Source organism: Artemia franciscana, chromosome 15 (assembly GCF_032884065.1).
Source record: "Artemia franciscana chromosome 15, ASM3288406v1, whole genome shotgun sequence".
NCBI classification, from domain to species: Eukaryota; Metazoa; Arthropoda; class Branchiopoda; order Anostraca; family Artemiidae; genus Artemia; species Artemia franciscana.
In genome coordinates this window covers 42,985,987-43,011,658 of record NC_088877.1, presented here as the reverse complement: position 1 = coordinate 43,011,658, position 25,672 = coordinate 42,985,987, and the positions used below count along the sequence as shown (strand labels likewise).

Genomic DNA, 25,672 nt, shown 5'->3' with positions numbered 1-25,672 from the left:
CGGGATTTAAGATAAAAGCTCTGAGACTCGATATCCTTCCAAACATCGAACTTCATTAAGATCCCATCATCCATTCGTAAGTTAAAATACTTCATTTTTTCTATTTGTTCCGAATTAACCGGCACCCCACTAACCCCAGATGGTCAAAACGGGAAAACAAATATTTCTAATTTAATCTGGTCCGGTCTCTGATAGGCCTACCAAATTTCATCGTCCTAGCTTACCTGGAAGTGCCTAGAGTAGCAAAACTGGAACAGACCGACAGAATTTGCGATCGCTATATGTCACTTGGTTAATACCAAGTGCTATAAAAAAAAGATAACCACCTTTTTAAAGAACAAAATGAAATTGTTTTCTTAATGCCATTATTTCCAAACGTAATTTAGTCCCAATAGAAACTGAGACAGTCATAGCTTCTAACAGTCATAGCTAAATCTAAAGAATCGTTAAATTAATTTTGTTTTACTTGTTTACACATTTGCCAGATTATTAAACTTAGCCATTGGCAGTTTCATTTTATAAACTCATCCAGTTTTTATCTTACGTTAGAAATGACGGTTGTAGTCAGCCGTATTTAATAATTAAAATTGTATATTTGGTTTAAATATTTCAATTATATTTCAGTCAAATAGTTCAGTTAATATAAAGTTCTCTGTTAGCAGAAAAAATTATTAAATATTCGTGGATTTTGTTGTTGCTTTAGTTTTAATAATCTTGACTTTTTAATTTCAGCAATGTAAGTTTCTTTCAATCTAAATTTCACACATCCTACATCAATTTCAACAATAATACGTCTTTGCTTTGCTAATTAAACCTTTTTAGAAAATATAGAGGTGTATGAAACTTTGGACTGATTTGACCTCTCGAGAGAAAGGTGACTCACTGATTTTGACTGTGTATATTTTTCATAGTTTTGTTTCTGACTGAATAAAGTCAGTCATTTTTAAAACCAACTAACAATGGGCACAGGTAGTGGAGTTAAAAATGATGTTTGTTCTCTCTTTCAACAAAAAAGGAAATTAAAGTGAATTTCATGCTAAATTTTGACCCAAAAAATAGAAAAACTTACCCAACCCTTAAAAATGTTTCTAACAACACTTCATCTTGCAAAACCCAAGATATTAGCTTGTAGGTATAAACATTCCGAGAGAGAGAGGATCAGACTGAGTTTTCTGCAGAAATACACACTTTGTGTCGTGGTAAACTCTGTATTTGGACTTTTACTAATGACTAGCTTTAGTATAGAAGAGTAGACAGACAAAAAGCTACAGATTTCACAATTTTAATTGTATCTTGAAAACATAGATAGTACTGACTCATGTGCTTGTGAAGTGAACATTAAGCTTGATTTTCCTTTTGCAATGGAGCATTTTTAATCTGTTTGTTTTGAATACATCTGTGAAGAATTTCCTGGTTGAAGTCCAAAGCAGTCTATACTGTTATGTCCTGTGATTGTGTTTAAGTAGCGCCATCTATAACTCAAATCACATGATATAAGCAGTCAATAGACTGAGGGATGTAGACCTAAAAGTAAATAGAAAGTAAATGACAACCTTGTAAAATAAAGAGTTCTAAATAGAGTAACTACTCAACTGCTCAACTGCTATTATGTGCTTTAAAAACCCATTTCTAATGGTCATGAAAGAAAAAAGTTGCAGTCTTTAATAATTGTTCATTTACATATTTTATTTTAACATTTACATGCGTAATTAACTTGAACCTATGCTTATGTTAGCTATAGCTGTAAATGTCACTGAATAGAGATCACAGACTGTACACATTATATATACATCAGTGACTTATTTCTTGCCCGTGTTACTTCATATGGAAGGGATGCTCATAGAAATCTCATGGGGGAGAGGCTCTCTAAAATCGAAAATTCAAAGTTCTACTGCCAGTTTAAGGGTCAAAAGTGATAAGCCATTTAGCCTTTGTGGGGAACTTGTGATCGTGTTATTGACTTGTTTTTTTTTTGCTGCTTTTTTGCCGTTAAAATATATTACTAAGAAATATAAACGCTATGTTCAGGCTGGTTGTCAAAACAGTGTATCAGCAATATCTTAAAGACAGCTGAGCATACTGAGTTTAAATGCTCAGGGTATATTCAGTTCAGAAGAAAGTTCAAAAGTGACCGGAGGGCAGGAAGTTTCTTCTTCTTGCTTATATTTAAATACCCGATTCCCAACATTGATGGAAATTTTGAAAAAAAAACTGTCTTGTTAAAAGCAATCAAAAGGCTTAGTAGCTATTCTTCTAGGGTTGTCGTTCTCTCGACAGCCAATTGGGGTGGGCTTGTAAATTATACAAGTTGTACATTGCTTGGAAACTGGATTTTTCACAGAAAAATGGGGAATATTTGGTAAATCATAGGGGAATGGAGACTGATACAAAAAGCTAAGGATGTTAAGTAGATACTATCAGAAATTTCGAGGGGGATTCTGAACAAAATCAAAATAGTTGTTTTGCACCCCGGGTAATAAAGGTACTATTATATAATATTTCATGAATGGCAAAGGTTTTTAACATGAAACTTTAAGGGCCACTGCTGCGATTACTGCTGTTGCAGCTGTAACAAGTAACTGCAACTATAGTTTATGGTTTTCAATTGTCTCTTTTAGACAAATGTCTGCTTTTTAAAAGCGATCTCCAACTGTTAGCTCAAAAATATCCATAGAGAAGTCGAAAATGTTCTTCTTGATTATCCCTTTCTCCCCTATTCACACCACAATCTCCCCTAAAATTGCTAGAGAAAAGAGGGGAAATCGCTCTATTTAATTGACCAAACTTGTATAGAAGGTTGTGAATCACTTAAAGTTTTTTTTAAAACTGTCTTATTACTTAATTGTAAGTACAATTAACAGATTTTGACGATTTTAAATAGCACTAAGAAACCAAAGGGCTTGGAAAGCAGGTTTCTTTGGAAAGTTGTACTGTCAATACTTACGGTACTGAAAGGGATGTAGCATTGTATCTAACAGGGGTTTCTCGAGTCGAAGGGTTTTGGACGTCCCATCTTGCATGAAATATTTTCGTCTCAGATCCATGATAGATACATTAACAAATAACCTCTTTCTGGGAGCTTCTTTTCTAAAGCAAAATTTTTAAGTTAGAAACAATTATCTAATGTGTATGCTAAACATACATACATATACAACAAACATAAAATTGAACCAACAATGCATATTTTTCTTCCTTAAATGTGATTCGAAACAAAATGAAATGAAACAAAAAATTGTATTTAAAAAAAATCAGAATAGAAAGAACAGAAAAATCCATTCTCAGGAGTGGGATTTGAAAGTTTTTGCCAAAATTGTGATAGTTTTTATAAAAAAAAAAAAAACAGAACTATAAACGCAAAAAAAATTCACCACTGATCTTTTTTCATGAAAAAAAATTATGAAAGACTCCATATTGTACTGAGTGAGGTTGAAACTTGTAGATGAAGCCAGCTCCTTAGTAGCAGCTATCACCAAGTACAAGGATCGAAAAGCCGATAAAGATGAACAAATACTAATACCAAGCCACCGAATCAAAGAAACAAGTTTAACTGAAAAGAATCACAAGCAAGATAACTACATTGATGTTTAGCATTAAAAACTAAATATCCATAATTTTAAACATTAAGTTTGAGGCCGATTTCGTCCAAAGACTTAGAAACAAGCTGGGTCGACTTAATTAGGCTAGATTTAGTACAGCTAATTGAAAGTTAATCGCCTGCAAATACAATATACAAAATATTTGTTAGGCCTAAAAAACATGATGAATTAATACGTGGCAAAAGAGAATAAAGAGAAGAATTAAAAAGAGAGTGAGATAGGATTATTCCTTGTCTAAGACTAGAACGGATAGAAATATTTCTAACATTAGTGTCACCCAACTTGAGTCGAACATATGAATTAGCATACCAAAAACGAAGAGTTCATATAATAAACACATTAACACCAAGTTGGATTATAACATCCATTCTAAATAGAAGCTTGAGCTTGTATTGGTTTCAAAGAGTTGCAGAGCTTTATAACTACTATAGGATCCCCACTTAGTTTACTAGACTTCGAATAAAGCTCCGAAGCCATGCAGCAGCAGTTTGCAACTCTCCACAGCAGTCAACAGCAGTCTGCAATCAACACAGCAGTCAACAGCAGTCTGTAAAAACAGTCTGCAACTCTCCTCAGGTAATTATGAAGTCTTTGATGGGTTTCAGTTTCGATTTCCGTGGCAATCAGAAAGCTTTCAACCAAAGGGATAAGACCAGCAAAATAACCATCCTATTGTCAAAAATATAATTAAGCATTCATATGAAAGGAGCAAATTTGCACATAAGTTATCCATGATCTTCTTAGAAGAATTTTAAAACTTTTTCAACAGAACTAGGAAAGTTCTATTCAGATCTTGCTAAATTTTGAGTGTCCAAAAATGAACCTCATTACCATTTTGATGCGCTTCAAGTAATGGCGAAGCTAAAGTACAATGAGCACGTTGCCATCCTATATACGGTCTTAGACAAACTGATTAGACATATAATCTACTTTAGACAGGAGATCAGGGAGCAAAACATATTCAAATACTTTACCTAAAGTACAAGCAACGGTAATATACCTATACGAAGCGCAAAGAGTTGGATCCTTACCACGCTTCATAATTGACGAAATGTTACCCAATAAAAAAGGATCAGGGACTAAAGACGAGAATAAACACATCTGGAAAAATAGCTACAAGGGATAAACTAATTCTTCTGATTCGGTATTGAGGTGAAAAGAACTGATGCTGTCGATATCATAAGATTTCAATTTAAGCCTCTCCTCACTTCTTTTGACACGGTCAATACAAACAGGAGGTACATGATCTTCAATGATTTTCTTAGGAAAAAGATTAGAACAAAGAGTGGGAAAACGAGAATGAACGGGATATATCGCTGTATCGTATCTATTACAATAATAACTGATCCATGATACATTCGGAATTTGATCGGCCATAGGTCATCTACCAAACTTCTCGACAGTAATCAGTTTTTTCAGTGGCGAGGAGTCTTGGGAAATTCGGCACCATTATACCGGTCATTATATCGGCACCTAGCTCTTCGGAGATAAAGTTTAAAATCCAGCTTTGTTCTTTGTTTAATAACAAAAAACTTAGGGAAGGGTGGAAAACATATTTTTCAGTATCTTCGTGAGGGGGGGGGGGGACTACATTAGCTTTTTTCCGATTTTTCGGTGAAATTTAAAAAAGGCAAACTTCAATGACACTACCCAAAAAAAGACATTTTTAGAAATTTAGGGAGATCTAGGGAGTGATTTGATTCTCAACCTATTTATTTAAAAAGCAAAAAATAAAGAAGGACCAAAATACTCTCACATAATTACCCTTTAATACCAGAATATAAATAAATAAAGGCTAACAATAATAATAAGAAAAAAATTATCTCCCCAAATCAATTGTTCCCTTTTGAATAAGGTTTATATCCAAATACCTTGTATACAGGGCCCTACCTTTTGGGAGGGGTCCAAACGATTTTGAGGCAAATTTTTTCAACATAGTGTATATCGTTTTTTTCAAAATTGTGTATGGCTTTATTTGTTTAATAACCCTTAGGGGTAATTAACCTCATTTTTGTTTAATAGCCCTTAGGGGGGTGGTTGTAAGCTAACCATGTTTTGAGCCACAATTTAGCTCAAAACAGCATTAAGTTTTAATGCTGCTCCTTACTTTTACTTGAGAAAACTTTTCCATATTTATATTTTCATTGTTTTTTTTTTAATTAAGCTTGAAAATCCTCCGCCCCTACATGGAAATTTTCTTTCCTCATGACAAATTCCTCCTCGGAAAGATTTTCCTACGTAACCACTCGCCCCCAACCAAAAATAATACCATTGAAAACATCTGTACATTTTCCAATAACCATTACTATATGTGAACGCTGGTCAGAATTTGTAACTTGCAGCCCCTCCCACGGGGACTGTGGTGGACTAAGTCGTCCCCAAAGACACAGTTATTAAGTTTTTCGATTATTCTGAATAAAATGACTACCTCAGAATTTTGATCTGGTGACTTCGGAAAAAAATGAGCGTGGGAGGGGGACTAAGTGCCTTAAAAAGAGTACTAAAACTAGAACTAGTAGAAAAAGAGGTTTTTGTCGCTTAAAAAGAGTACTAGAACTTTTAATTTCCGTTAGAATGACCCCTCTCGCAGTATTTTATGACTATTGGGTCGTTACGATCACCCCTGGAAAAAAATAAATAAATAAACGCGCACACGTGATTGGTCTTCTGGCAAAAAATACAAAGTTCCACATTTTTGTAGATAGGAGCTTGAAACTTCCAAAGTGGGGTTCTCCTATATGCTGAATGCGATGGTGAGACTTTTTTTTAAGATACTATGAGGTTGGATCCACCTATTTAGAGGGTGTTTCCCCCTATTTTAAAAAATAAGGCAAATTTTCTCAGGCTCGCATCTTTTGATTGGTAAGACTAAATTTGATGAAACTTATATATTTGAAATCAGCATAATAGTTCAACTCTTTTTATGTATCTATTAGTATCAAAATTTTGTTTTTACAAAGAGAATCTTTGTCTTCTAGTACTGCTAAAAAAAAACTGACAACTGTAGAAAAGCAGAATAGGTTTGATACCGTTTATTTTTCCGTATAGTTTTGGAACCTTTCAACCTTGCTGAACAAATGACTATCTCGAAATTTTGATCGAACCCAAGTTTGTTGCCCTCCGGTTCTTTTGGTCCGATAAGAAAGAAGAGTAGAAATTTTAATTTCGAGAGGGCTCGTAAAACGAGCCCTCTCCTGATGCTTTAAACAATTGGTTCGATACGACCATCCCTGGGGAAAAAATGTATATCCGTGATTTTTTTGTGGCAAAAAATACAAATTTGACATTTTTTGCAGACAAGAGCTTGAAACCTCCATAGAATAGGTAGTTATTTCTACTTACTAAACATTTCAATAATAAACAATAGAATTTGGCGAATTATTCTAGTATCGATTGCTATATTAGAAGTAAAAACTAAAACCAATAAACAGTTCCCAGAGGAGATACCCCTCCTTTTACTCCCTAACGATGTCAGTCATCAAACTATAATTGATTTAATCTATATACTTCTATTACAAATCTTATTATGAATAGCACCAAGTCCTTTTTCCTTTTTCAATATTTTTTCATTCAGAAAATCATATTTAACTGTATACCTACATACCTGTATACTGTATACCTACCTTCTTTTTTTCATTGACTCCGTTTCTGATTTAGTGTATTCGTATGCAATCCACTTTCAAACGTTTTAACAGAAGAAAATCTAATTTGGAACTGGCAGATTTTAGAGAGTAAAAAAACCTTAAATATGAATAAAAATTGACCTGAGCAAATGTTGTAAAATAGAAAGTGTAGAACATTTTGTAATTTTGCAATTGGCTAGGTTCGCATATCCTCTTGATGATAACGCTCTGAGGTCTATATCTGATGTAGTGCGAATTTGGAAGTTTCATAGGCGGTATATTTCCATAAACACCGATTTGGCAAATATTGTGAGGTGCAATGGGCCACTATTTTCCTTTTTTTTTATTAGCACCTGTATGGTTTGTTTGATTGAATTTGTTTTTCTACATCGTGAAAAATCAGTAGATTTATAAACAAAAAATAAACATTCCTTAAAAAATCCAGAAGACTTGTAAAAATCCCTAAAAATTCCCAAATCCCTACAAAAATGCCCTAAGCGATCAAAAAATCCCTATTATAGGAAGGAAATCCCTAGCATGGTAATATTGATTGTGACTGTCTTTGCGGTTTGTGCCGGCGCAACTAATACATGGATATATTTTTCGTTTATATTTCTTCATTTTCGTGAAGAAATATAAATGTTATTAAAATACATGGAAGGAAAATCAAAGAGGTAAAGATTTCTTGAAGATCAGGGGTGGAAGGGAATCTCTTCAGTTTTACCCGCATGTTTGCGTAGTAAGAGGCTTTGGTGAGGCACTAAGTGGCAAATTATATTCGTATAACACATATTTTTTATATAATAATCTCCAAAAAGCTCCTTAATCTCCAAAAAGCTTTAGGCGAATAGACAGCCTTGAGTACATATCACGTAGGGATCGAACTATGCAGGGATTCAGACCTCGTTGTGAAGCTTTTAATAACATCGCAGCGTCTATGAGTGAATCGAATGCACGGCTGATGTCATGACTACCTAAGGCTATGCTCTCTCCAGAAAAATTCGCATCGAGTAGCACACTCACTACAGCCGTCAAGGCATCGGCACAACCAGTGCAGCGCTTAAATCCGAATGGACGTGGCGGAGTGTAGCATTTAGTTTCCAGTTCATTAATGAATAGAAGCTCGAATAGTTTACATAAAGATGTGGCGACTGTAATGGGGCGGAAAGACGAGCATTTGATGTAATTTTTCCCTTTCTTCGGAATGGGGGTAAGATCCCCTACGCAGAAAGAGGAGGGAACAACACCTTGCGTGAAGATAATCTGCATAAAAAGCGAAAGATGTAAAGCGAGAACCGGACCACCATGTTTAATATGGATAGTGCTAACACGGTCAACTCCGCAAGAAGACTTATTTTTCAACCGACGAATTGCTTGAATAACCGACTCTAAACTGACAACGAAATCACCGTGCGGAAGCTTATCAAGGAACTCATCCAATTCTCTCTCGTGCATTTCTTCTAGCTGGGGGTTAGGAGCAGCAAATTCACTCGCATAATAAGAATACCAGTCCTCGACAGGGATTTCAGACGGCGACAACAGAGGGGTAGGCTTTGCCATATATACAGACTTGAAAAGAAAACTTCGATCCTGTTTTGCACGGGCGGAATAGCTATCAACGAGAGATTTGCGGTGGAGAGAGAGCTCCTTCGAGAACCCACGCTTCGTAGTCAGTCTGATGCTATTAATGATACCAGATCTTGGGCGCCCACAGTCTTTCCATACCGAAAACCAGAATTTCGCTCGATGACAAGTGCCTACCAGCGAATGATTTTCGGGAGTTTTTGTCACAATCCCTTTACGAACTTTTACTTTAGGTACCGCTAACCTCTTAGCATGAAGGAGAGCGTGACAAACTTCAGTACAATAAATATTGAGACAAAGTCGGACTTCTTCTTTAGAGAGATCTTTCGGTTTTTGGAGGAGATTAAAGGGAATACGGATTTTATTAAGAATTTCTTCTGTCGCCAGAGCAAATAGTTGCTTATCAGCCTTAAGCCAATCAAGACGAAATTTAGGCTGTTGAGTTTCCTGGCGGGTTTGGTGACAATTCGAAGATATGGACTATCATTGTCATATAAATTGTTCCCATTGTTATATAAATGCAACTCACCGTTATTTTTACGAATCATTTGCATATGGTATACGCTGTTCAGATGAGAGTTGAGACATTTCCTACTTATATAAGACTTATCGCATACAGAACATATATGCTTTCGATTTTCTTTGAACTGATGTGTTTCTGAAAGAGAAAGAATTACTTGAAAAAGCGAACCGAAAGTAATATAATGCATAGCATAGTAATATAATGCATGGAAAGCGCAATGGCTCGAAATATGCTCATAGTATCTTAGGAGTCGGCTTTTCAAGTTTAAACATGCATTTGAAATATAAACAACCGATAAAAAAAAATGTGCCATTGGCAGCGGAATAGCGCTGCCTAAGTAAAGAGCGATTTGGGTGCAAACTATTTTTTTTATTTCATTATTTTAGTAAGTTATCGGGGCATAACTTACAACCCTTGCGCTGAAAGATATGGGGGTAAGGTCATTCTCAAGTAGATAATTTCCAGACCTTTCAACTACGCTGAACAAAACGGCTATCTCTAGTGCATTGGTTAAAAAAAAAAACAATCTAAAGGCATATAGTATTCTTATGGAAAGGTTGGACGTAAGAACTCAGGCATGAGCTGATTTTATTTGAAATCAGATGTTCTAGTTTCCTCTTTATGAGTCTAAGTGATCTGAGGGAAGCCACCTCCCACAAAGCATTTTACACAAATGCATCTGACAGAAATCTTAAGATAGCCAATTGTTTAAAAATGGTTCAAAGTTCATGCAATAAGGTCTTTGGGATTGACAGAATTCCCCAAAGTCCAAGGGTAAGGGCTGTAAGTTATTTCCTAGGTACATATAAGTTTTTTCTGGATGGGTGGTCATGTGAACTTTAAAAGAGGCTCATTTGATTGGAAATGTAAAGTTCTAGTCCCCTTTTAAGAGTCATATATGATTGAAAGGAATTAACCCTCCCTTCCTGATATCCTCTTTTCACAAAACTATAAATATTGACATTGTGAGATAGCCATTTCGTTACCAATAGTCCAAAAATCATGTATTAATGTCTTTAGGGTGAAAACAATACCCCAGAGCCCATGGACAAGGGTTGTAAGTTATGTCCTGGGGCATATACGGTTTTGGTGGAACGGGTGGTCGTAAAAGCTTTGGATCATATAGAGCTTATTTGATTGGAAGTCGTCAGTTTTAGTGGCCTTTTTAAGTGTCAAAGGTGAATGGAGGGCAATCAACCCCTCAAGCCTATCATTCCCCTAAAACCTATCCAATCGAAATTTTAATAGATGTATTTTGTTCAGACTTATGTCTATTATGTCTTTTTAATTATGTCTTTGGGGATGTCAACCTTCCCAAAGTCCTCAGGACAAGGCCTGTAAGGTAGGCAAATCGTTTATTGTTTACACATAGTATTTGTTATTGGCAAAGGTATTAATGTTTGAACTTTACTATTCAAGAAAACGAAGGACGTTTAGGGGAGTTTTGAACTAGATCAAGACATGTTATGTTTATAAGGATTGTCAAAAAGATGCAACACAGGAATAACTGAGTATAATAATTTGGAAAATTCAGGAAATGATAAGGGATATAACCAAAAAGGCAATATTTGCATGCTACCAATGCTACTACACCTATCGCTACTGCTCAGGTAACTACTCCATTTACACTATTGAGGGGAAATCATAAGCAGCGCAATAGCAGTCCCTAAGTAAAGAGTAATGTGGATATAATTTTTTTTTTAAAGCTTGGGCACTTTGTATCGAGTGAGTTGTTGCAGAAACTTCGAAAAGGGCTCATTCGATTGGAAGTTAAACAGGCTTGCGTGCCTTTTAGTAGTCGAAAGTGATTGGAGGTCAACTAAACCCACTCAAATGCCCACCATTCCCCCGAACACATTCAATAAAAATTTTGAAATATCCATTTTGTTCAATGTAGTTGAAAGATTCTGGAATTATGTCTTTGAGGATAATAGAGCCCCCACCCTTAAGCCCTCAAGGCAAGAGTTGTAATTTACACCCTGGAGGCACACAAGGTTTCTATGGAAGGCGTGGTCGTAAAATCTTCGAAGAGTGCTCTATGGACTGGTAATCAGAAATCGTAGCGCCCTTTATAAGATTCAAAGTGATCAGAGGGTGGAAAGCCCCTCCCCCCCCTCGGACCTTGCACTTTATCAAAATGCATCAAGTAGAAATTTTAAAAGGTTATTTGCTGTTGTAGAAACTTGAAAAAGGTACGTTTGACTAAAAATTGAGAGTATTAGTGCCCTTTATAATAATCAAAAGTGATTGGAGGGTAATTATCTCCCCTCCACGACTATCAATTCCTAAAACACTTCTAATCAAAATTTTGCGATAACCATTTTGGTAAGCATACTTGAAAAAGAAAAAAAAATCATGTCATTGAGGATAAGCCACCGCCATACAGGCCTCAGCGCAACGGCTGTAGGATATGTCCCGAGGGCGTAACTTTTAGGGCCTAATTTTAAGATGGTTGTTTTTATCGTAAAAAATTGGAAAAAGGCTCATTCGATTGGACATTGAAAAAGTAAATGTCCTTTATAATCTTAAAAATTGATTGAATGTTATTTAAACCCCCCTCCCTGTCCCTCAATTCCTAAAACACATCTATTCAAAATTTTGAAAAAGCCATTTTGTTCAGCATAGTTGAAAGGTTTAGAAATTATGTTTTTGAGGATTACAACCCCGCCCCCCCAGTTAAACACACTGGCCTCAGTCCAAGGGTTACAGGTTATGCCCGAGGGTATATAACCATTTGTTCAAAAATAATCCAAAGATCATATAACTAGGTGGAAAAAATTTCCCAGAATCTTATGGAAGGGGTGGTCGTATATATTTTTGAAGAGGTTCATTTGATTGTAAATATATATTTCTAGTTCCCTTTTAAGAGTCAAACATGATGGAGACAAACAACCCCCCTTCTTCCGGCAACCTTATATTTATTTTTCTGAAATGCATCCAAATGAAATTGTGAGACAGTCAGTTTATTATCAATAGTCCAAAAATCTTATAATAATGTCTTGAGGGTTGACACAGTTCCCCCATAGCACATAGGCAAGGGTTGAAAGTTATGCCAAGGGGCAAATGAGGTTAATACGGAACGGGTGGTGGTATAAACTTTGGATCGGATGGGGTCCTTTTGAATAAAAGTCTGAAGTGTTAGTGTCCATTTTAAGAGTCAAAAGGGAATGGAGGTAAACAGACCCCCACTCCTAAAGCCTAACATTGCCTAAAACTCTTCCAAACCAAATTTTTTAAATAGCTGTTTTATCCGGCATTGTTGAAAGGTGAAAAATCATCGTGAAAAATCAGTAGATTTATAAACAAAAAATAAACATTCCTTAAAAAATCCAGAAGACTTGTAAAAATCCCTAAAAATTCCCAAATCCCTACAAAAATGCCCCTAAGCGACCACAAAATCCCTATTATAGGAAGGAAATCCCTAGCATGGTAATATTGATTGTGACTGTCTTTGCGGTTTGTGCCGGCACAACTAATACATGGATCTATTTTTCGTTTATATTTCTTCATTTTCGTGAAGAAATATAAATGTTATTAAAATACATGGAAGGAAATCTCTTCAGTTTTACCCGCATGTTTGCGTAGTAAGAGGCTTTGGTGAGGCACTAAGTGGCAAATTATAATTGTCCGCTGAATTGTCCTGTATCCGCTAAAGTTTGACTCTTTCTCTTAGCTCTACTTTTTAAAAAAAGAAAAAACTTTAGCGTAAAGAGCGGGGCGTTGAGGAGGAAAAGCCCCTTTCATATACGGAGTGATTTCTGTTCGTTTTAAGTTTTAATGTCGCTCCTTACTTTCATTTAAAAAAACTTATTTTTTAATAAATTTCTGGACGTTTTTTAATTCATGCATGTTTTGATCTTGGCTCTCCGCACATAAATAATTAAAGCGAAATTTGTATATTAATTTTCTTTTTGGATAAATGGCTTTCTCATAGTTTTAATCGGAAGATTTTGAGAAAAAAGGAGAGAGGGAGGAAGGCTAGTTGCCGTCCAATTTTTTGATTACTTAAAAAGGCAACTAGAACTTTTAATTGTTTTACGAACATTTTCATTAGTAAAAAATATACGTAATTTACGAATTAACTTACGTAACGAACTTCTATATTCGTATATTTTTATTGCGTATATGAGGGAGTTCACCCCTCGTCGATACCTCGCTCTTTACACTATAGCTTAAATTATGTCCCAATTCCTTAAGAATGACCTTGGAATCACAAAGGCCGTAGAATAAATAGTTAAAGTTACTAAAAATACTTTAGCGTAAAGAGCGATGTATTACGAGGAGGTAAACCCCTCAAATGCGCAATAATTTCCGCTCGTTTTAAGTTTTAATGCTGCTCCTCACTTTCAGTAGAAAAAACTTCTCATATTTATTTTTTTCATTGTTTTTTTAAATAATGCAAAAAAAATACTGCGCCCCCTTCATTAAAGTCTCTTCCCCCATGAGAAGTTTTTCCATGGAAAAATCCTCCCACGTACCCCCCCGCACCTGAACTCTCCCTCCCAAAAAAATCTCCCTGAAAGCGTCCGTACACTTCCCAGTAACCATTACTATACGTGAACACAGGTCAAAGTTTGTAACTCGCAACCCCTCCCATGGGGACTGCGGGGTAGTAAGTCATCCCCAAAGACATAGTTATTAAGTTTTTTGACTATGGTGAATAAAATGGCTATCTCAGAATTTTTATCCGGTGACTTTGGGAAAAAATGAGCGTAGGAGGGGGCCTAGGTGCCCTCCAATTTTATCGTCACTTAAAAAGGGCACTAGAACTTTTAATTTCCATTAGAATGAGCCCTCCCGCGACATTCTTGGACCACTGGGTCGATACGATCACCCCTGAAAAAAAAAAAAAAAAAAAAAAAAAAAAAAAAAAAAAAAAAAAAAAAAAAAAAAAACACGCATTCGTGATTTGTCTTCTGGCGAAAAATGCGAAATTCCACATTTTTGTAGATAGGAGCTTGAAACTTCTACAATAAGGTTCTCTGATACGCTGAATCTATAGTAACAAACTATAGTAAGGAGCGACCCAGCTCAATAGTAACCAAAACTCTAAAAAATGGAATTTTGATATCAATAGTTATATCAAAATAATCATATTTAAATGTTGATTTAAATACATAAGTTTCATGGTAGTCTCACCCATCAAAAGTTAGGAGCCTGAGAAAATCTGCCATACTTTAGAAAATAGGGGAACACCCCCCTAAAAGTCAAAGAATCTTAACGAAAATCGCGCCATCGCATTCAGGCGTATCAGAGAACCCCACTGTAGAAGTTTCAAGCTCCTATCCACAAAAATTTGGATATTCGTATTTTGTGCCAGAAAACCGATCACGGGTTCGTGTTTATTTGTTTTTTTGTTTTTTTTCCAGGGTTGATCGTATCGACCCAGTGGTCCTAGAGTCTTGGAAGAGGGCTTATTTTAATGGGGATTAAAAGTTCTAGTGCCGTTTTTTAAGAGACCAACAAATTGGAGGGCACTAGGCCCCCTCCCACACTCATTGTTTCCCCAATGTCACCAGATCCAAATTCTGAACTAGCCATTTTACTCACGATAGTTGAAAAGCCTAATGACTATGTCTTTGGGGACGAATGTTTCTCCCACGGTCTTCGTAGGAGGGGCTGCATGTTATAAACTTTGACCAGTGTTTACATATAGTAATGGTTATTGGGAAGTTTACAGACGTTTTCAGGGGGATTTTTTTGGTTTGGGGGAAAGGGGGAGAAATTAAGGGAGGTACATGGGTGGATCTTTCCATGAAAGAATTTGTCACGGGGGAAGAGAATTTCAATGAAGGGAGCCCAGGATTCTCTAGCATTATTTAAATAAACAATGAAAAAATAAATATGAAAAGTTTTTTCGACTGAAAGTAAGGAGCAGCATTAAAACTTAAGACGAACAGAAATTATTACGTATATGAGGGGTTCACCTCCTCGTAATTTCTCACTCTTTATACTAAAGTATTTTTAGTAATTTCAACTATTTATTCTACGGCTTTTGTGATTCAGGGGTCATTCTTAAGGAATTGGGAAAAAATTTAAGCTTTATTGTAAAGAGCGAGGTATTGACGAGGGGGTGAACCCCTTTATATATGCAATAAAAACATACTAATATAGAAATTTAATACGTAAGTTTGTTCGCAAGTTAAGTATATTTTTTAACTAATGAAAACGTAAGTAAAAAATTAAAAGTTTTTAAGTTACGCTGAACACAATGGTGTAATTTAAGATCCTATGAATTTTAGGGGGTGTTTCCTCCCATTTTCTAAAATAAACTAAATTTTCTCAGGCTTGTATCTTTTGATAGGTAAGACTAAATTTGACGAAACATATATACTTAAAATCCGCATAAAAATCCAATTCTTTTGATGCATCTATTAGCAAGAAAATTATGTTTTTTAGACTTTCCTTTACAATTGAGCCGGGTCGCTCCTTACTACAATTCTTTACCACGAACTTTTTGATACTCTTTGATACTCTTTGTTACTTGATACTCTGATACTCTTACTCTTGATTACTCTTGTATCTCTGATACTCTTGATTACTTGATACTCTGTTACTTGATACTTTGTTACTTGTTACTTTGATACTCTTTGATACTCTTTGTTGTGGTAAAGCTTTATTTGGAATTTTTCTAATGACTGGCTTTAGCTTAGAAGAGGAGACACAAAAAAAAGTTTTTAAAGTCACGATTTTAACTGTATCTTGAAAATATGTATCGTGAACATTAATTTTGATTTTCTTTTTGTATTGGTGCATTGTTGATCTATTTGTTTTGAATAAATCTGTTAAAAATTCCCTGATTGATTTCCAAAGAAGTCTATAATTTTGTTTCCTGTTATATAAAAAGAGCAACTACTAAACAATAGACTAATAAATACAATAAATAATGAAGAAAAAAAGAATAATTTATGTCTAAAATGAAAGTTGGAGCCAGTTTTCCCAGATCAAGTGAAAATGACAGTACAAACTGAAAATTGAGCCATATCATGGAATGGCTCATTTCTCTAATGGCTAAACGGCTTAGGCTAACTTGGAAGTTTTTTATTCCAAGGAACGATGTCGTTCTCACAATAGTGCAAAGTAGTTTTTAAATCCTAAGAAACAAAAGTAAAATGGATAAAGTTTTTTTTTCGAACAATTGCACAAAAATGAGCCATTTCATTTCAATATGCCTAATGGCTAAATGGCTTAGGCTAACTTGGAAGTGAATTATTCCACGGAACAATGTCATCCTCTCAATAGTGCAAAGCAGTTTCAAAATCCTAAGAAACATAAGCAAAATGGATGAATCTTTTTATTTTTGAACAATGGCACAAAAATGAGCCATTTCATTTCAATATGCCTAATGGCTAAATGGCTTAGGCTAACTTGGAAATTTTTTATTCCACGGAATAATGTCGTCCTCTCAATATTGCAAGGGTAGTTTTAAAATCCTAAGAAACATAAGCAAAATGGATAATTTTTTTTTTAACAATGGCACAAAAATGAGCCATTTCATTTCAATGAGCCAAGTATTATATAGTCCTATAAAAACACTATAAATCCATCTATACAGTATCTACTCTCTTTGAACTAACAATAATTGTGTAGTTTTAAACTTGTTTATTTTTACTTATTTTCTCAGAAACAGCTCTATTATTTTTTTTTTTGGGGGGGGGGAGAAATTACAACCCTGAGATTTTCTGTCCTGAAAAAAAAAAATCTAAATAAGTCATGAGTTTGAGAAAATTTTGTGAACCTAAATTTTGTAAAAAAGAAAAATATGAGTCATGTTATATTTATATACATTTTAAGAGCATAAATTTCCTCAATTTCCCCTTTGGAGTGGTTATATATAACGCATGCAAAGTTACTAAAAATAGATAATCTCTGAATAGCTAAAGAAAAAAACATGGGGCAAGAAACATCAAGAACAAATACACATGCAGTTAGGAAAACACGAGGCGGCATGTCAAAAATGAAAATGAATAGCAAAGAAATACGGGGTTAGAAGACATGTGGTGCCGAGCATGTGAGCAAGGCAATGAAAACCAGCTTGGACAGTGAGAATCAAAACATTTCATAATTGAAAATTATAGCGATGATGATTGGGTTTGGGAATGGGATATGGATAAGCTCATCAATGCCGACCATACCTTTTGTTTAAAAAAAAAAAAAAAAAAAAAAAAAAAAAAAAAAAAAAAAAAAAAAAAAAAAAAAAAAAAAAAAAAAAAGGTTCGGCTATGTATTTTTCATTATGATGAAACACAAGCCGAGGTAAAACAATCCAAATAAACTGAAAATGATAGCGATGATGATTGGGCTTTGGATTTAGACATGGATAAGGTCATCAATGCCTACCATATCTTTGAATCTTTGAAAATCAATAAAACAGGGCTAGATAAATCTTTGGAAGAAAAATAAATTTTTGTCCCACCACCTGAAAAGTTAAAGGAAACAAGAGTTCGGCGGTATGTCTTTCAAATATATATATATATATATATATATATATATATATATATATATATATATATATATATATATATATGTATATATATATATATATAACGGCTCCATATTTTTCCGGAAAAATTGGTATCTTTGATATTCTTGGGATAAGCCTGCCGCGTACGAGTGCCGAGGACTATTCATGTAGTCTGATAAAAAAAAGTATCACTCCCCTTTTAGAGGGGTATGTGCCCGTTTTTCTCAAATTAAGCAAAGTTTCTCATTCTTGCAAATTTAATTCCTAAAACAAATTTAATTATTTTTAAAGCCTTGTTGAATTTTTTCTGGGATTGAATTGTTCTCCGACAGAACTGTAAATGAAAATAAATAAGAGCGCAATAAATTCTTTAAGACTGGTGACGAATAAAGATGAGGAGAAGGAAGAAAATACTTGAGCAAAAAGTTAAGGAAATAAGTTAAGGAAAAGAATAGAACCAGGGAACCTGGCCAAATGAATACGTAAACCCCCGCCTCCAATAATGTAATTTCTTCACAATCCTGGAAGGAGGGAAGTTGGAGCCAATTTTTCCAAATCTAGTGGAAATGACAGTGCAAAATGAAAAATGAGCCTAATAGTACCCCAAAGGTAAATATATATGAAAGAAAACTGGCCGGTTTCCCTGGATGCTTGAATTATGCATGCTTATTTTAGTTTTGACAAGATTTTTGGAAAAAACTAAATTTCAGCTGGGGGGAACTTGGATTGGGGGAACAGAGACTGGAGGGGTTCGTTGCTCTCTTCCCTGCCTCAAACCCCTCTCGACGGATTGGAAAATAGTATATAATAGAGATGCTAATGGTATGTTTCCTGTTTCTCTCCTATATTTCTGACTTGTTATAGACCTTAACCTTAAAATCAAAATTTATAACTTACGAAATAAAAGAAATATGTTTCGCTTAATGTTTACTTCACAAGCACTTGAATCAGACTAGTAATAAAATCAAAAACAAAGAAACAAAATCTTCTCCATTCAAACCCATATGACATCTTTACTTGGCTATTCAAAGATACATGCTTAACTCTTGCTTTATTCTTGAAACTGCATTCTTTTTTTTCTTGTTTCGCAAGAATCCGTCATTGAATTTAATATTTCTTCGATTTTGCCAATTATTTATATTTAAGTTTGCACGCTTCTTATCAAACAGTTCGTGGTAACGAACTGAAGTAAAGAGCGACCCGGCTCAATAGTAAAACGAAACTCTAAAAAACGAAATTGTGATACTAATTGATGCATCAAAAGAATTGGATTTTTATGCTGATTTTCAGTATATATGTTTCATCAAATTTAGTCTTTGTCATCAAAAGTTACGAGCCTCAGAAAATTTGCCTTATTTTGGAAAATAGGGGGAAACACCCCCTAAAAGTCATAGAATCTTAACGAAAATCACACCATCGCAGTCAGCGTATCAGAGAACCCTACTGTTAAAGTTTCAACCTCCTATCTACAAAATGTGGGACCTCGTAGTTTGTACCGGAGACTGATCAAGGGTATGTGTTTATTTGTTTGTTTGTTTTTGTTTTTTTTTCCTAGGGTCATCGTATCGACCGAGTGGTCCTAGAATTTCGCATGAGGTTTCATTCTAACGAAAATGAAAAGTTCCAGTGCCCATTTTAATTGACCAAAAAAAATGGAGGACACCTAGGCCCTCTAGGTCCTCAACATTTGTTTTTTTTTCCAGGGGTCATCGTTATGACCGAGTGGTCCTAGAATGTCGCATGAGGTTTCATTCTAACGGAAATAAAAAGTTCTAGTGCCCTTTTTAAGTGACCAAAAAATTGGAGGGCACCTAGGCCCTCAACATAGTCGAAAACCATAATAACTATGTCTTTGGGATGACTTACTCCTCCACAGTACCCGGGGGAGGGGCTGAAAGGTACAAACTTGGACCAGTGTTTACATACAGTAATGGTTTTTTGGGAAGTGTACAGACGTTTGGGGGATTATTTTGGTTTGGAAGGGGGGTTCAGGTGAGGGGGCTATGTGGGAGGATCTTTCCTTGGAGGAATAAGTCATGGGGGAAGAGAAATTCAACGAAGGGGGCGCAGGATTTTCTAGCATTATACTAATAAAACAATGAAAAAATAAATATGAAAAAGTTTTTTCAACTGAAAGTAAGGAGCAGCATTAAAACTTAAAACTAACAGAGATTATTATGCATATGAGGGGTTCATCTCCTCTTAAATACCTCGCTCTTTACGCTAAAGCATTTTTAGTACTTTCAACTATTTATTTTACGGTTTTTTTTATTCAGGGGTCATTCTTAAAGAGTTTGGACAAAATTTAAGCTTTAGTGTAAAGAATGAGGTATTAATGAGAGGAAAAACCCCCTCATATACATAATAAAAATATAAGAATATTAAAGTTCGTTACGTAAGTTAATTCTTAAGTTACGTATATTTTTTACTAATAAAAACGTTCGTTAAAAATTAAAAGTTCTAGTTACCTTTTCAAGTAACCAAAAAATTGGAGGGCAATAAGGCCTTCTCCCCCACCCATTTTTTTCAAAACTAAGAGAAAACGTCTGATCAAAACTAAGAGAAAGCTATTTAGCCAAAAATAGAATTAATATGCAAATGTCATTTTAATAATTTATGTGCGGAGAGCCAAATTCAAACATGCATTAATTCAAAATTGCTCAGAAATTAAGTATAAAAAACACTAATTATTTTTAATTGAAAGTAAGGAGCGACATTAAAACCTAAAACGAACAGAAATTACTCCGTGTATGAAAGAGATTGTTCCCTTCTCAACGCCCCGTTCTTTACGCTAAAGTTGTTTACTGTTTAATAAAGTAGAATTGAGAGAAAAAGTCAAACTTTAGCGTAAAGAGCGGGGCGTTTAGAAGGGAACAGCTCCTTTCATACACGGAGTAATTTCTGTTCGTTTTAAGTTTTAATGTCGCTCCTTACTTTCAGTTAATTTTTTTTTATTTATTTAATACTATAATAATATCGATGTTTTTCAATCATTGGACTGGATTTATGGATTATAGGTTCTTGCCATAATGACTGGATTTATGAAGAATCAACTCTGGTGATGCGGAAATAGCTTCCAAACTTGATTTGAATCTAAAAGGGTGTATTCTACGATTGATACGTAATACGGCATACGGATCATAATTTGTCACATTTAAAACGGATTGAATGATTCTAAATTATTTAAATGCTATGTATGGGTGAAATACAGTATTTTGAAACCCCATAGCAAAAAGAAAAAAAAATGTTGTTTTTTAGCATATCTAATGATGAATCTGGCATACTATTTTATGGATGTTTAGGGATAAGGATATTTACACTAGATATTTATTCTGTCGCACCTGGATTTATAAGTGATTTCTAGGTGAGAGGCTGTTTCTTGTGTTGATGAATATTATTACTTTTGTTTTATTTTATATAGCCGAACTAAATTATTTGGAGATAATTTATTGTTTCTATTTTAAAAACTTTCCATTAATGTGAAAATTACTTCTACGGAGACCATATTTACCGCTTATGATCTTATGGTCTACAGTATAATCTACAGTAACCTTATTCAAGTCTTTCGAATTTTTCTATTTTTTATTCAACTCAAACAGAATATCAATAATAAATCCAATATCTTTCCTCGGCCTATACCCCATGGCTATATATGGATCATAAGGGTGAAGGGGTACGTTGTAAGGATATTGATTATGAATTTATAATGTTCAAAATAAAGAATGCGATAAGGGATCTAATTATGCTGCTTTTATTAGCATGTCCCCTTAATGATACGGAGTTAGCCACTAAAATTTACCAAGTAATATTTTATTCTTTCGGTGAAAATACCAAAAAAAAAATTCCAGGAAAAATAATACACTACAAATTTTTCGAGATATTGGAGGAGCAAATACCCTTCCTCTTTTGATATCAACTGACCAGGGATCAGACCAAACCTGTAAGTTTGAGTAAATACACACTTTTTTAAGTTGTTACACGTCGATTTTGATATTTTGGATACACATTTTCGTAAAGGTGTAGAATAGGGTTATTGAGACCAAACATTTCAAGAAAACAATAATAATTGTAGCAAATACATTTTGACTGAAGCTCAACTTTGCTTTACCCCCTCCCCCTTATATGTAAGTATACTAACTAAATTACATATTTTTCCTGCATTCTGTCCAATCGCCTTTCTAGTATAGTTTTAACCTCCATACCCGTAAATTGAACCAACTGTGATGAAACAAGGACCGGAAAAACAAGAGACACGTATATGCAGTGTGCACGAGAAATATATTATTTTGGCTATATATTCGCACATTAGGAAAAGGGGGTGGATTTGGGGTAAAGTACTACAGCAGTCAAATTGTGTCAGGGGAACTGTATCCAAAACAGATATTCTGCATATTGTGAAGTATCAAACAGTTCGCGGTAAGGAACTGTAGTAAGGAGCGACCTGGCTCAATAGTAACCAAAACTCAAAAAAATAGAATTTAAAATGGAATTTTGATACCAATATCTACATCAAAAGAATTGTATTTTAATGCTGATTTTAAATATATAAGTCTCATCAAGTTTAGTCTTACCCATCAAAAGTTACGAGTCCGAGAAAATTTGCCTCATTTTAGAAAATAGGAGGAAAACACCATAAAAGTCATAGAATCAGATTCAGCGTATCAGAGAACCCTAATTGTAGAAGTTTCAAGCTCCAAACTACAAAAATGTGGAATTTTTTTGCCAGAAGACAGATCAAGGATGCGTGTTTATTTGTTTGTTTGTTTTTTTCCAGGGGTGATCGTATCGACCCAGTGGTCCTAGAATGTTGCGAGAGGGCTCATTCTAATGGAAATGAAAAGTTGTAGTGCCCTTTTTAAGTTACCAGAAAAATTGGAGGGCACCTAGGCCCCCTCCCATGCTAATTATTTTCCCAAAGTCAACAGATCAAAATTCCGAGATAGCCATTTTATTCAGCGTAGTCAAAACACCTTATAACTATTTCTTTGGGAACGACTTACTCCCCCACAGTTCCCATGGGAGGGGCTACAATTTACAAACTTTGACCACTGCTTACATATAGTAATGGTTATTGGGAAATGTGCAGATGTTTTCAGGAGGATTTTTTGGTTGGGGCGTGGGGGTTGAGAAGAGGGATATATGTTGGGGGAACGTTTAATCGAGGAATTTGTGATGGGGGAAGAAAATTTCCATTAAGGGAGCACGGGATTTTCTAGCATTATTAAAAAAAAAACAATGAAAAAATTAAATATGAAAAAGTTTTTTCAACTGGAAGTAAGGAGCAGCATTAAAACTTAAAACAAACAGAAATTATTACGCATATGAGGGGCTCATCTCCTCCTAATACCTCGCTCTTTACGCTAAAGTATTTTAATAATTTCAGCTATTTATTCTACGGCTTTTGTGATTCACCTAGTTGGTGTGGTGCGAAGCGCCTCACCAACAGCTAGTTTTAAATAAAAGTTATACTCTTAAGCTGTTTGGTGTCATAATATGGGCTTTTGTTTTACTAAATCTATCACTTCGAATCAAGTCAACTTAACATGTAAAGAATACAGAAAATACACAAAGATTTCTGATTGGTTAAATCCATTGTAAGTGCTTGATTAAGTCTGGCCAATACTTAAATCTTTGAACCACAACTCAATAGTAAATAAAAATGCAATCCGTAAACGGATCCGTAAATCTGTAAAGTTAGTATTGGAAATTACAGTGGCATTACAGCATCATTTTTATTGGCTATTAAATAAAAGTTTTTTTTATCTGAAAGTAAGGAGCGACATTAAAACTTAAAACTAACAGAAATTACTTTGTATACGAAAGGGGCTGCTTCTTCATCAACGCCCCACACTCTTTACGCTAAAGTTTGACTCTTTCTCTCAACTCTGCTTTTTAAAACAGTAAAAACTTTAGCGCAAATGAGAAAGCAGCCCCTTTCATATACGAAGTAATTTCTGTTCGTTTTAAGTTTTAATGTCACTCCTTACTTTTAGCTAAAAAACCTTGTTTTTTTATTTAATTTCTGAACGTTTTTGAATCAATGCATGTTTTGATTTTGGCTCTCCGCAGAGGAATAATTAACACGAAATTTGCAAGTTTTTTTTTGGCTAAATGACTTTCTTATAGTTTTGATCGACTGATTTTGAGAAAAAAAGGAACGCTGGAGGAAGCCTAGTTGCCCTGCGATTTTTTCGTTACTTAAAAAGGCAACTAGAAATTTTAATTTTTTTCGAATGTTTTTATTAATAAAAGATATACGTAAATTAGCTTACGCAACGATCTTTTGTAATCTCATGTTTTTATTACATGAGGGGTTCAACACCTCGTCAGTACCTCACTCTTTACATTAAAGATTAAATTTTGTCCCAATTCATTAAGAATGACCCCTGAATCAGAAAGGCCGTAGAATAAATAGTTGAAATCACTTAAAATACTTTAGCGTAAAGAGTGAGGTATTAGGAGGAGGTGAGCCCCACATATGCGTAATAATTTCCGTTTATTTTAAGTTTTAATGCTGCTCCTTACTTCCAGTTGAAAAAACTTTTCATATTTATTTTTTCATTTTTTTAAATAATGCTAGAAAATCCTGCGCTCCATTCATGGAAATTTTTTTACCCCATGACAATTTCCTCGATGAAAAGTTCCCCTAACAATTCCCCCTCTTTTCAACCCCTCCCCCAACCAAAAAATCCCCCTGAAAACGTCTGTACACTTCCCAATAAGTATTACTATATGTAAGCACTGGTCACATTTGCAACTTGTAGCCCCTCCCACGGGGACTGTGGGGGATTAAGTCTTCCCCAAGGACATAGTTATAAGGTTTTTTGACTACGTTGAATAAAATGGCTATCTCAGAATTTTGATCTGTTGACATTGGGAAAATAATTAGCGTGGGAGGGGGCCTAGGTGCCCTCCCATATTTTAGGTCACTTAAAAACGGCACTAGAACTTTTCATTTCCGTTAGAATGAGCCCTCTCGCAAGATTCTAAGACCACTGGGTCGATACGATCACCCCTGGGGAAAAAAACAAAAAAAAAAACAAAACAAAACAAACAAACAAACAAACAAATAAACACGCATCCGTGATCTGCCTTCTGGCAAAAAATACAAAATTCCACATTTTTGTAGATAGGAGCTTGAAACTTCTATAAAAAGGTTCTCTGATACGCTGAATCTGATGGTGTGATTTTCGTTAAGATTTTATGACTTTTAGGGGGTGTTCCCTATTTTCTAAAATAAGGCAAATTTTCTCAGGCTCGTAACTTTTGATGGGTAAGACTAAGCTTGATGAAACTTATATACGTTCAACTGTTTGTTTTGATTTACTGCCATTTTTGTACTCGTTTCAGGCTCGTATTCCCAAAGTTCAAAAAAAAAAAAAATCTTATTGCTTTTTCCGTTTACGTGAAACCCATTTCAAATGAAATTTCTTTTTCACTTGAGAATTTCTGCCAGGGGCTACATACGGAAGCTTTGTCAGGCTCGTAAATAGTAGAAAAATTCCATATAAGCAAATTTTCGATGTCTATTACAAAGTAATTTTTTTTCTTCGTATCCAACCCGAACAAAAAATATCAGATATACCCTTTGTTGCAAATATTCTGGTTTCTATATTCCAATTTCATATTCAAACACTTTTTTTGTCGAATATTATTAACAACAATCTGGTGTCTCAAAGGTCAAACCCCGTCCTGAATAAAATTTTCCGTGTTTTCTCCTATAAAATTTATGTCTTACCATTTCCATCTCCGCGTTATACAGGACATGTATAAATCTAACGCCTTGAATTTGTAACTGGAGATTTCCCATCCAATATTCAAATAAAATTCTCATTTTTCAAGTTTTAAAGTTTCAATTTATGTTTCCATACGTCAAAAGTTA

At 34.7% G+C, this 25,672-nt stretch overlaps 1 long non-coding RNA gene across 1 annotated transcript; it reads right to left on the bottom strand.

The window, feature by feature from the left end:
- Nucleotides 1-1,266: 1,266 nt before the first annotated feature.
- LOC136036635 (uncharacterized) lies at nucleotides 1,267-18,812 on the bottom strand. Its single transcript, XR_010619764.1, has 4 exons — nucleotides 18,688-18,812; nucleotides 9,333-9,461; nucleotides 2,945-3,087; nucleotides 1,267-1,524 (listed from the first exon to the last, which is right to left on the bottom strand). It is a non-coding gene; the product is annotated as an uncharacterized LOC136036635 (long non-coding RNA).
- Nucleotides 18,813-25,672: the final 6,860 nt, after the last annotated feature.